This window comes from Gossypium hirsutum, chromosome A04 (assembly GCF_007990345.1).
Source record: "Gossypium hirsutum isolate 1008001.06 chromosome A04, Gossypium_hirsutum_v2.1, whole genome shotgun sequence".
NCBI lineage: Eukaryota > Viridiplantae > Streptophyta > Magnoliopsida > Malvales > Malvaceae > Gossypium > Gossypium hirsutum.
In genome coordinates this window covers 6,225,813-6,238,432 of record NC_053427.1, presented here as the reverse complement: position 1 = coordinate 6,238,432, position 12,620 = coordinate 6,225,813, and the positions used below count along the sequence as shown (strand labels likewise).

At 26.7% G+C, this 12,620-nt stretch overlaps 1 long non-coding RNA gene across 1 annotated transcript; it reads left to right on the top strand.

Moving 5' to 3' along the window:
- Window positions 1-706: 706 nt before the first annotated feature.
- LOC121227891 (uncharacterized) lies at window positions 707-2,050 on the top strand. Its single transcript, XR_005925414.1, has 2 exons — window positions 707-1,350; window positions 1,662-2,050. It is a non-coding gene; the product is annotated as an uncharacterized lncRNA (long non-coding RNA).
- The last annotated feature ends 10,570 nt before the right edge of the window (window positions 2,051-12,620 follow it).

Below are 12,620 nucleotides of genomic sequence, written 5' to 3'. Positions count from 1 at the left end.
ATAAGAACAATTCAAAACGAATAAATGAAAAAGGTCTCAAATAAATAATATATATAAAAACTCGAAGTGAATAGATTAATACAATTTAAAATCATTAATATACAAAAATAATAAAATAATATGTAGAGCAACTTAAAATAGATAATTTATAAAACAATTTTAAAATAACATATAAAAGTTTAAAAGAAATAATATACGAAAGATAGATTTGAAATAAATAATATATAAAAATATATATATACAAAATAGTTCAATGTAAGTAATATGTGAAATCTAAAAAATAAATAATAATAAAAGGTTTATAATAAATAATAAAAAGAAATTAATGTAGTTAACATATAAAATAATATAACTAAATAATATATATATAAGATTTAAAGTAAATAGTATATACATAAAATAAAAGGTATAAAAGACTTCAAAATAAATAATATATAGTATTTTAAAATAAATAATGTATATAAAATTTTAAAATGAATAATAATTTAAATTATGTAAAATTTAAAATACGTAATAAAATGATTTAAAATAAACAATAGAACACTTTAACGATATATATAAAAATTTAACAAATGAAACATAAAACCGTTTAAAATAATATATGGAAAAAATGAATAAATAAAGGAAAATAAAAAAGGATTGAATTGGAACAAAAAAAATAAAATTAGAAGTGAAAACTGTAACAAAATAAAATAAGGGGGTAACAATAAAAAATGCGAAAGGTTTGAGGACTAAATGGGCAAAATACCCAGCCTCTGGACACGTGTTCGCTCGCAACGTGCCAATGGGTCGGAGGATCCGATTGAAAAACTCAGCAAAGTCATGGGGTTAAATTAAAAACCCAAAAGAAAGAGCAAAAGGATCAAATAGTAAACAAATGACAAAGCGGGAGGACCCACAGCGCAAATAGCCCATTTAGCTTTAAAACGCACGGATCATCCGCTAAACGGGTCGGGTCGCACGGGTTCCCCCTAAACTACGCCGTTTTGAGGCGTGTGGGGGGATTGCAAAACGTCACCGTTTTGCATGGCTATTAAAGCCAAAATTTTTTAAAAAAAATCCATTTTTTCAGTTTTAAAGAACAAAACAGAGAGCTTTTGCTCTCTCCCTCTCCCCTTCTCTTTTCAGCTAGGGTTTTGGAAACCTATCATCGCCACCGTTGTCACGGCGCCACCACAGCGGTGGTTGGGGCGGTGCGAGTCGGGCCTTCTATCCCCGGTTAAAGACCCCCTCGAAGGCCGTTCTTTCTCGGCCTAAAAACGCAAAAGAGAAGGGTTCACTTTCCTCTTTCAAATTCGACTACGGCGACGGAGAGGAGAACTCCGACGTTGTGGCCACGGGGTGGTCTCGGTAAGACCCCTTTCTCTTTTCTTCTATTTATTTTAGTATATAAAAAAATAAAAAAAAAACAGAATAAATGAAATTAGAACTTAAAACGAAAATGGAAATAAAATCAACCTTTCTTAGTTTCTTGCTATTTTGATTGCTCAATCCTCCAGAATCTTTTTTTTTTCAGTCTTATATAGCCGATTTACAAGTCATTATTTTTCTATTGTTTAACCACTGTTCACACTGCTCTAATTTGATGTTTCTGCTACTTTTTCTGCTGTTGTTTCTTTGTTGCCCTTTTTGTTCTTGTTTCTGTTTCTTCCTTTTTGCAGGCAAAGTCAACGAGGCAGGAGCTGCTATTTTGGTGCAAGCGGTACCAGGGGCCGAGAGGAACCAAACCTCGGGCGTTGGATGCGCCGACGACGCACATGGGAAGGGTACGGCGCTAAGGGAGACTAGGGTTTCAAAATTGGCTTGGGTTTTGGGCCTATCGGGCTAGCTGAATTTTGGGCTAGGGGTTTAAAATTTTTGTTTAGGCCATTTGTAGATTGGATTTTTTTGTTGTTTTTTTTATTCTGTTTTGTGTTTGGGTTGATTAATGATTTTGGGCCCGAGTAAATTTGGGTGCCTACAATACTGGTATACAAAAATACTAGTATTTAAATAAAAAAATTGGTTCTGGCCATTTAATGGTCGGCAAGTATAAAAAAATTTAGGTACTTTTTTCGTGTCCCAATGCAATTTTTTTTACTTTATTACATTGATGGCCGACACTAGTTTAAATTTAAAAAAAAAATTGGGTGCTAGTCATGTAATGGACGGCACTAGGTTCTTTTTTCGTGTCCCAATGCAAAATTCTTTTTGGAACACTGATGGCCGGCACTAGTTAAATTTTAAAAAATATATATATTTTTTTAGTGCTGGCCATGTAATGATTTATTATTGATCGCATGTTGTTGTAAAAACATTGTAAAAATATGAAAAATTAGATAAATAATATATTTTATTCAAATTATACATTTGATTAAATATAATACAGTATACATACATATTTAATTTAAAACACATTAAAATTAAATGAATAACAATGAGAGAAAATTAATATGAAAAAATGTAAATTTACATGGAATAAATAATTAAATTTACATGGAAAAAAGACAATTTAAATGAAATAAGAAAAAAAAATTAAATTTACATGGAAAAAAATAATTTAAATGAAATGAAAAAAATAAATTAAAATGGGAAGATAGATAATTTAAATGAAATGATAAAAAAATTAAATTTAAATGAAATAAGGAAAAAATTAAAATAAAATGGAAAGAAGTATAACTTGAAATGATACTAGTTGTGATTAATATGAAAAAAATTGTATATTAGGAAAAAATAATAAATTTAAATAAAAAATTAATGAAATGAAATGTTAAATGAAATATGAATATTAAATTAAATGTAATTTGTAATGAATATGAAATGAAATGATGATTATTAAATAGAATAAAAGTTTAAATGAAAAGAAATTATACGTTTAAATGAAAATGAAAATAAAAATAAAAATTGAAATGAAAAAAAATTGAAACAATAAATAAATAAATTTCAATGAAATGAAGTTAAAATGAAATGAAATGAAAATGAAAATGAAAATTAAAATGGAAATGAAAAAAAAAGTTAAAATGATAGGGCTTGTGCCTGTGTCAGGCCTGCATCATTGACCAAGGCCAAACTGGCCTTCGAATGGCCGGTAATTGAAATATAAATTAAAAAAAAAAAGGAAGGGTGAAATGACATGTTAGGCAAGCTTGAGAAATAGGGTGTTATTGGCCAGTACCAGCAGGCCTATTTCCTAGTATTTGACCTAATATTTCAGGACATTACATGGCTAGCATAAAAGAAAAAAAAATTTACATCTCTAGTGCCGGTTATTACATGGCTAGCAAAAAATTATTTTTTTTATATCTCTGGTATCAACTATTACATGACTAGCACCTAAATTTTTTTTTACATCTCTGGTGTCGACCATTACATGGCCTGTACCCAAAAATATATATATTTTTAAAAATTTTAACTGGTGCCAGTCATCAGTGTACCAAAGTAAAAAAAATACATTGAGACACGAAAAAAGTATCTAGTGCCGGCCATGTACTGGCCAGTATCCAATTTTTTTTTACATCTCTGATGCAGGTCATTACATGGGCAGCACAAATTTTTTTTTAAATTTAACTGGTGCCAGCCATCAATGTACCAAAGTAAAAAAAATTGCATTGGGACACGAAAAAGGTCCCTGGTGCCTGCTATCTACTGGCCTACACAAATTTTTTTATTTTACATCTCTGGTGTCGGCCATTACATGGCCAAAACCAAAGTTTTTTTTAAATATTAGTATTTTTGTATACCAGTATGATACAATTTTAAAAAAAAAAATACCCTGGTGCCGACCATTGGGTTCTTAAAGTAAAAAAAATTAATTTTTTAAAACCTGACACAATCATCAGGCAATCATGGGGCCAAAACACTAGGTAGTGTCGGCCATTAGGTTCCCAAAACCCCAATCTACTGCTCATTTTAGGTCATTTTGGTGATTATTTTTGAACTTGAGTAATTTTTATAAATATCGAAATTTTTTTAAGTTAGATTGGTAAAATAGCCCAATCTTAAAACCTTAAACCGCCAAACCTCCAAACTCAACATTTAAACACTAAACCCTATTTATTATTTCCAAAGATGAAGAAATTAAATTGCAATAAAAGCGTAATTAAAGATGAATAACTACAAATGATTTTTCATATACCAATGGTTACTTTTATTGACGACCCAATTCCGTAAATGTTAATAAGTCTATACTAACAGATTACTTATTCGTCAATATGTGATGAGACTATACCAACACATTGTATTAGTGTCGGTATATGAGTATCTATAATGACATATTAATTTATTCGTCAACATAGGTATTATATATACCGAAGATATTATTGGTGTCGTTTGTATATGAATTTAATCCTCTTACTTTTCAAAGTTTCAAATTCAATTGTTAACCCTAGTAAAATTATTTTGTTAAATCTAGGTTAATTATAAAGAATTTTGTTTAGTTATAAGGTTATCAAGTGAGTTTCATTACTTAGAAGTAGTTTCATTAATCTTTTTTCAATTCGATTTTTTTTTTCAATTCAATTCATTTTTTTTCATATTAGTTAGAAGTAGTCTTAATATCAGGATCATTTAAAAAATTTTATATTTTATTTAAATTTTTTCTCAATTTAAATATTATTCTATTACAAAATTTTAAATTTCATTTAAATTTAAAAAATTTCTCATTTCATTTTTTTGAGTTTTTTAGGCCTGACCGGTCACATCGTAGTAGGCCTAGTGCTTGTAAGTTGCTGGTGCGAGAAACTCCATTTGTCAAGCCTAGCTTGACATGTCTTTTCATTTTTTTTAATTTCTATTTTTATTTTATTTTATTTGTATTTCTATTTCATTTCATTTAAATTATCTTTTTTTTTCATTTTAATTTATTTTTTTCTCATTTCATTTAAATTATCTTTTTTCCAATTTTAATTTAATTTTTTCCTATTCCACTTAAATTAATTTTTTCCATTTAAATTTATTTTTTCCTCATACCATTTAAATTATTTATTTTATTTTAATTTAAGTTTTTTTCTCATATCATTTAAATTATTTATTTTATTTTAATTTAATTTTTTTCTCATTTCATTTTAATTATCTTTCTTTCCATTTTAATTTTCATTTTTTTCATAATAATTTTCCTCTCATTGTAATTTATTTCATTATTGTGTTTTAAATTAAATATGTATGTATATTGTATTATAATTTAATGTGTTTTAAAATAAATATGTATGTATATTGTATTATAATTTAATGTGCTTTAAATTAAATATGCATGTGTATTGTATTATAATTTAACATGTTTTGAATTAGGAATAAGAAAAAATATATATTAATAATTATATTTAATCAATTGTATAATTTGAATAACGTGCTTTACATGGCCAGCACTTATTTTTTTTTAAATACATTGGTGCCTGCCATCAGTATTCCAAAATAAAAAAAATGCATTGAAAGTCGAAAATTGTACTTGGTGCAGGCCATCTACTGACCAGCACCCAAATTTTTTTTAAATACACTGATGCCGGCCATCAGTGTCCCAAAGTAAAAAAAAAAATGCCTTGGGAACTGAAAATTGTACTTGGTGCCGGCCATCTACTGGCTAACACAAATTTTTTTTTAAATGTCTTTGTACCGGCCATTACATGACCAGAACCAATTTTTTTTTAAATACTGGTATTTTTATATACCAGTATGATACAATTTTAAAAGAAATATACTGATGCTAGCCATTGGACTCTTAAACTCAAAAAATCAATTTTTTAAAGCTTGAAACAATCATCAAGTAATAATGGGGCCAAAACACTAAATAGTGCCGGCCATTGGGTTTTCAAAGCCCAAATCTATTATTCATTTTAGGTCATTTTGGTAAATATTTTTGAACCAGGGTCATTTTTATAAATATTAAAATTTTTTAGGTTAGATGGGTAAAATAGCCAATATGTGATCTTTTCCTAGTCAAATTGAGTTCTATGTTTAAAGAATTAAGCCCTTAAATTAGTCTATTTGAAACAGAAAACTTAGAAATTTTAGACAATTTGTGACCTTTTTTAAGAATTTGAGTAGTAAAACCTCAAGTCTTAATTCACAAACTTTGAATCCTTAACCTTATACTTGAGCCTTGAATCTTAAATCCAAAACATAAAATATAACTTTGATTAAAAAAAATTTTAATTAAAAGTTTGAAATAAAATGATTTTTTAAAAAATAATATTTTAATTAAAAAAGATATAATTTAAGGATAAATTAATTTAAAGTGATAGAAAAATAGGAATAAAAGTAATTTGAACTAATGAATGAATAGGATTTAAATAAAAAAAAAGTGGGATTTTAAGTAATTTAAAGTAATGAATAGGAATTAAAAAAAGGATTAAAAGTAATTTGAAGTAATAGAATAGGCTTTAAATTAAAAAAAATGTGGCTTCGGTCTTGAGAGGCTAGGGAACTGAGCCCTCCAACTGATGGCCGGCATCAGGCCTTCGGATGGCCTCTTAATGGCCAATTTTAATTAAATTGCTTTATAATTTAATTATTTAATTAAAATTGAAATTTTTAGAAAAATAAACTTCTTCCTTTAAATTGATTTGTCCTCGGACAAAAAAATTTACTTTTTTAAATCTGATATTGAGTAGTCGATACATAAGTGTCTCAACACTTAATTTTTTTAATCGAGTATAAGGGTGTTGACCATCAGTATTCCAGCACCTAAATTTTTTTTTGAGTTCCCAAAAAAGGTTTGTTAGCCATCTAATTCTCCTGACTCAAAAAAAATTGTATCTGATAAAGTGGGTGTCGGCAATCAATGTGCAAGCACCCAAAAAAATATTTTTTTTATATTACAAAGTGGTGGCAGCCATCAGAGTCTCCCAACCCAATTTTTTTTCCGAATATATCAATATGCTATAGTTTGCAAAAAAAATACAAGGGTATCAGCCACTTAAGTCTTCTAGCCCCAGAAAATATATGTTTAACACCTGACACAATTATCAGAGAATGTACTGGTCATTTAAGTCCCCCAACCCAAGTTTACTGTTCATTTCAAGTTATTTAGGTTATTATTTTTAAACTTGCGTCATTTGTGTATGAGAATTATTTAAGTAAAATAACCCCTAAACACTATACCTCAAGTCCAAAATTTTAAACCCTAAATACTAAACTTAACTCTAATTCATAACCTTAAACCTATTACTACGAACCTTAAATCTTAAACATTGTTCCTTGATTTTTGACCAATGACATTTCTTTCTTGACCCCTGAACTTTAACAGTTTAACCCCTAATTTTCAAGCCTTAAACTACAAACTATAAAACTCGAACCTTAAAAACTAGAATAGAATAAATCTAAAATATTGAAAAATAAAACCCCAAAACTTTACTCATGAATCTTACTCCTTAAACCATAAATTGAAACTCTAATTCAAATCTTAAACCTTAAATTCAAATCCTTTAATCGTAATCTTATGGCTATTTTACTAATCTAACTTAAAAAAATTTAATATTTACAAAAATGACCCAGGTTCAAAAACAATCACCAAAATAATTTGAAATGAGCAGTATTTTTAAGTAGTGGGAACCCAATGGCAGGCACTACATAGTGTTTTGGCCCCATGATTACCTAATGATTGTGTTAGATTTTAAAATATTGATTTTCTTTTAATTTTGGGAACCTAATGGCCGACATCAAGATATTTCTTTTAAAAATTGTATCATACTGGTATACAAAAATACCAGTATTTAAATAAAAAAATTGGTTCTGGCCATTTAATGGTCGGCACTAGAGATGTATAAAAAAAATTCAGGTACTTTTTTCGTGTCCCAATGTAATTTTTTTTACTTTGTAACACTGATGGCCGGCACTAGTTTAAATTTAAAAAAAAAATTTGGTTGCTGGCCATGTAATGGCCGGCACTAGGTACTTTCTGTGCGTTTTAGAGGCTTGGGCGAATTTCCCTTTTGGCCCCCCAATGTTTCCGCGCGTGTTCAAGATAGTCCTTTCCTTTTATTTTTATTTCAGTTTCGCCCCAAATATTTTATTTTTTAGCTCATTTTAATCCTTTTTTAGTTATTTTACTATTTCAATTAATTATTTTACTATTATTATTATTATTGTATCTATTATTAATATTATTAGTACTAGTATTGATTTTCACTTAATATTTATGTATATGTCCACATGTACGTATTCATGTATGGTACTAATAGTTTTCTTTTTCATATTATTATTTCTAAGATATGTATATATTATATATATTTATATATATCATATATTTTTAATGTTATTTATTGTATATTACTAATACCATTATTTATATACATATATATATGTATGTATTTGTGTAGTGTACAAATAGTTTTTTTATTATTATCATTTCTAATGTATGTATATATTGTATATGTTTTATATATGTTATGTATATATTTTTAATATTACTAGTTATATATATTTCTTATACATTTCCATGTACATATTTTTATACCATATTATGTATATATTTTTAAATACTATATTATATATATATTCTTAGTACCATATTATGTATATCATGTATATATTTTAATATTATTAGTTATATATTTTTATACTAATTCATGTACATATACTTATATCATCCTTATTATTACTATTATTAATATATATTATATACGTATTGACATGCTTTTTACTATTTTACATTATTATATTTATTATTTATTTTTTAACACATTATTATTTTATTTTCATTATATCATTATTATACCTAGTTCTTGTTTATACTTTTTACTTTTATATTTACTATTTTCATTATATTTGTTCATTACTTATTATTATTATTTATGTATATATATTTTTAAATCCCATATTACGCATAGACATTGCTAATGTGTATTTCTAATGCTATATTATGTCTTCATATATATTATGTATATACTTTAGTATCATAGTTATATATTTTTATGCGATCTTATGTACATGTATTTTATTATTCTTGTATACACATTTTATATATAGTATTATTTTCGTATATCATTATATTTATTTTCGTATATCATTATATTTATTATTATACCTATTATTTTCACTATTATCACTTATTATTTTATTTTAATATTATTATGTATATATTTTTCATATATGTCATGTACATACATTTTTTAATATTTATATTATATATATTTTAACATTACTAGTTATATTTTTACTATCTTAGGTATATACTTCAAACACTATATATAGTATACTTCTAACACTATTACTATTTATATATATATACACGTTACGTAGATACTCTTAATATCATTATTATGCATATACATTCATTGTTTCCATTTCATGTTTAATTCTAGTATTACGTTTAATATCGCATATATCTTTATCGTTTTAATATTATTGTCACACTTGTATTTGCTTCAATATATTTCTAGCTTTTTTTTATTTATTTTTATTTCATATCAATTTGCTTTGCATTATTTCGAAAATCTTATTCTTGTTTTCTAATTAATTTCAACACATGAGGCAACGTATCGGTTTAACACTAAGTCGTTGATTTCATCGCTATGTTGGGTGAATCATATCGGCTCGTGTTAAAAACGGAGTGCCCTTCTAACGAATTAAAATTTAAAAATTCTCGCCTTTTCAATCGAATCATGGTTAAAATGTCAAATTGAATTCGTATTTTTGAGAATTAAGACGACACATGTTTAACAAGATATCAATTTTGGGCGTCGCGAGGGTGCTAATACCTTCCTTGCGCGTAACCGACTCCCGAACCTTATTTTTCCTTTGGCTTTTAACGTAGACCTAAACTCGGCCTTCAATTTTGTTCAAGAATCAATTTTCTTTTCAAAAAAAGATGATTTATTAGGTGTCCGATCACACCTAGAAAAAAGATCGGTGGCGACTCCCTTTTTTAATAAAACCGAAAGTCGGTTTTCAAATTTCCAATAAATCACCTCAATTAGCGATTGAAACCAAAATTTTTACGTCGCTACAATTATTAAATAGAATAAAAGTTTAAATGAAAAGAAATTATAAATTTAAATGAAAATGAAAATAAAAATAAAAATTGAAATGAAAAAAATTGTAATGATAAATAAATAAATTTAAATGAAATGAAGTTAAAATGAAATGAAATGAAAATTAAAATTAAAATGGAAATGAAAAAAAAAGTTAAAATGATAGGGCTTGTGTCTGTGTCAGGCCTGCATCATTGACCAAGGCCAAATTGGCCTTCCAAGTAATTGAAATAGAAACAAAAAAAAAAAAGAAAAGAAGAAAGAAGGGTGAAATGACATGTTAGGCAAGCCTGAGAAATAGGGTGTCATTGGCCGATACCAGCAGGCCTATTTCTTAGTATTTGACTTAATATTTCAGGTCATTACATGGCTAGCAAGAAAAAAAAATTTATATTTCTAGTGCCTATTATTACATGGCTAGCAAAAAATTATTTTTTTTACATCTTTGGTACCGGCAATTACATGATTAGCACTCAAAATTTTTTTTTACATCTCTGGTGCCGACCATTACATGGTCTGTACCCAAAAATATATATATATTTTTAAAAATTTTAACTGGTTCCGATCATCAGTGTCCCGAATAAAAAAATACATTGAGACATGAAAAAAGTATCTAGTGCCGGCCATGTACTGCCCAGTACCCAATTTTTTTTTTTTACATCTCTGATGCAAGTCATTACATGGGAAGCACAATTTTTTTTAAATTTAACTGGTGCTAGCTGTCAGTGTACCAAAGTAAAAAAAATTGCATTGGGACACGAAAAAGGTCCCTGGTGCCTACTATCTACTGGCTTACACAAATTTTTTTTATTTTACATCTTTGGTGTCGGCCATTACATGGCCAAAACCAATTTTTTTTAAATACTGGTATTTTTGTATATAATATGATACAATTTTAAAAAAAAATACCCTGGTGCCGGCCATTGAGTTCCTAAAGTAAAAAAAAATTAATTTTTTAAAACATGACACAATCATCAGGCAATCATGGGGCCAAAACACTAGGTAGTGCCGGCCATTAGGTTCCCAAAACCTCAATATACTGTTCATTTTAGGTCATTTTGGTGATTATTTTTGAACTTGAGTAATTTTTATAAATATCGAATTTTTTTTGAGTTAGATTAGTAAAATAGCACAATCTTAAAACCTTAAACCCCTAAACCTCCAAACTCAACCTTTAAACACTAAACCTTATTTATTATTTCCAAAGATGAAGAAATTAAATTGCAACGAAAGCATAATTAAAGATGAATAACTACAAATGATTTGTCATATACCAATGGTTACTTTTATTGACGACCCAATTCCGTAAATGTTAATAAGTCTATACTAACAGATTACTTATTCGTCAATATGCGATGAGACTATACCAACACATCGTATTAGTGTCGGTATAGGAGTATCTATAATGACATATTAATTTATTCGTCAACATAGGTATTATATATACCGAAGATATTATTGGTGTCGTTTGTATATGAATTTAATCCTCTTACTTTTCAAAGTTTCAAATTCAATTGTTAACCCTAGTAAAATTATTTTGTTAAATCTAGGTTAATTATAAAGAATTTTGTTTAGTTATATGGTTATCAAGTGAGTTTCATTACTTAGAAGTAGTTTCATTAATCTTTTTTCAATTCAATTTTTTTTCAATTCATTTCATATATTTTTTTCATATTAGTCAGAAGTAGTCTCAATATCAGGATCATTTAAAAAATTTTATATTTTATTTAATTTTTTTCTCAATTTAAATATTATTCTATTACAAAATTTTAAATTTCATTTAAATTTAAAAAATTTCTCATTTCATTTTTTTTTGAGTTTTTTAAGCCTGACCTGTTAGGTCACATCGTAGTAGGCCTAGTGCCTGTAGGATGCTGGTGTTAGCCACTGAAATTCCATTTGCCAAGCCTGGCTTGACATGTCCTTTCATTTTTTTTTTCATTTCATTTCTATTTCTATTTTATTTCATTTGTATTTCCATTTCATTTCATTTAAATTATCTTTTTTCTCATTTTAATTTAATTTTTTTCTCATTCCACTGAAATTAATTTTTTCCATTTAAATTTATTTTGTTCTCATTTCATTTAAATTATCTTTTTTTTTCATTTTAATTTAAGTTTTTTTCTCATATCATTTAAATTATTTTTTTCATTTTAATTTATTTTTTTTCTCATTTCATTTAAATTATCTTTCTTTCTATTTTAATTTTCGTTTTTTTCATAATAATTTTCCTCTCATTGTAATTTATTTTATTATTGTGTTTTAAAATAAATATATATGTATATTGTATTATAATTTAATGTGTTTTAAAATAAATATGTATGTATATTGTATTATAATTTAATGTGCTTTAAATTAAATATGCATGTGTATTGTATTATAATTTAACATGTTTTAAATTAGGAATAAGAAAAAATATATATTAATAATTATATTTAATCAATTGTATAATTTGAATAACGTGCTTTACATGGCCAGCACCTATTTTTTTTTTTAAATACATTGGTGCCTGCCATTAGTATTCCAAAATAAAAAAAAAGCATTGGAAGTCGAAAATTGTACTTGGTGCAGGCCATCTACTGACCAGCACCTAATTTTTTTTTAAAATACACTGATGCCAGCCATCAGTGTCCCAAAGTAAAAATAAATAAAAAATACATTGGGAACTGAAAATTG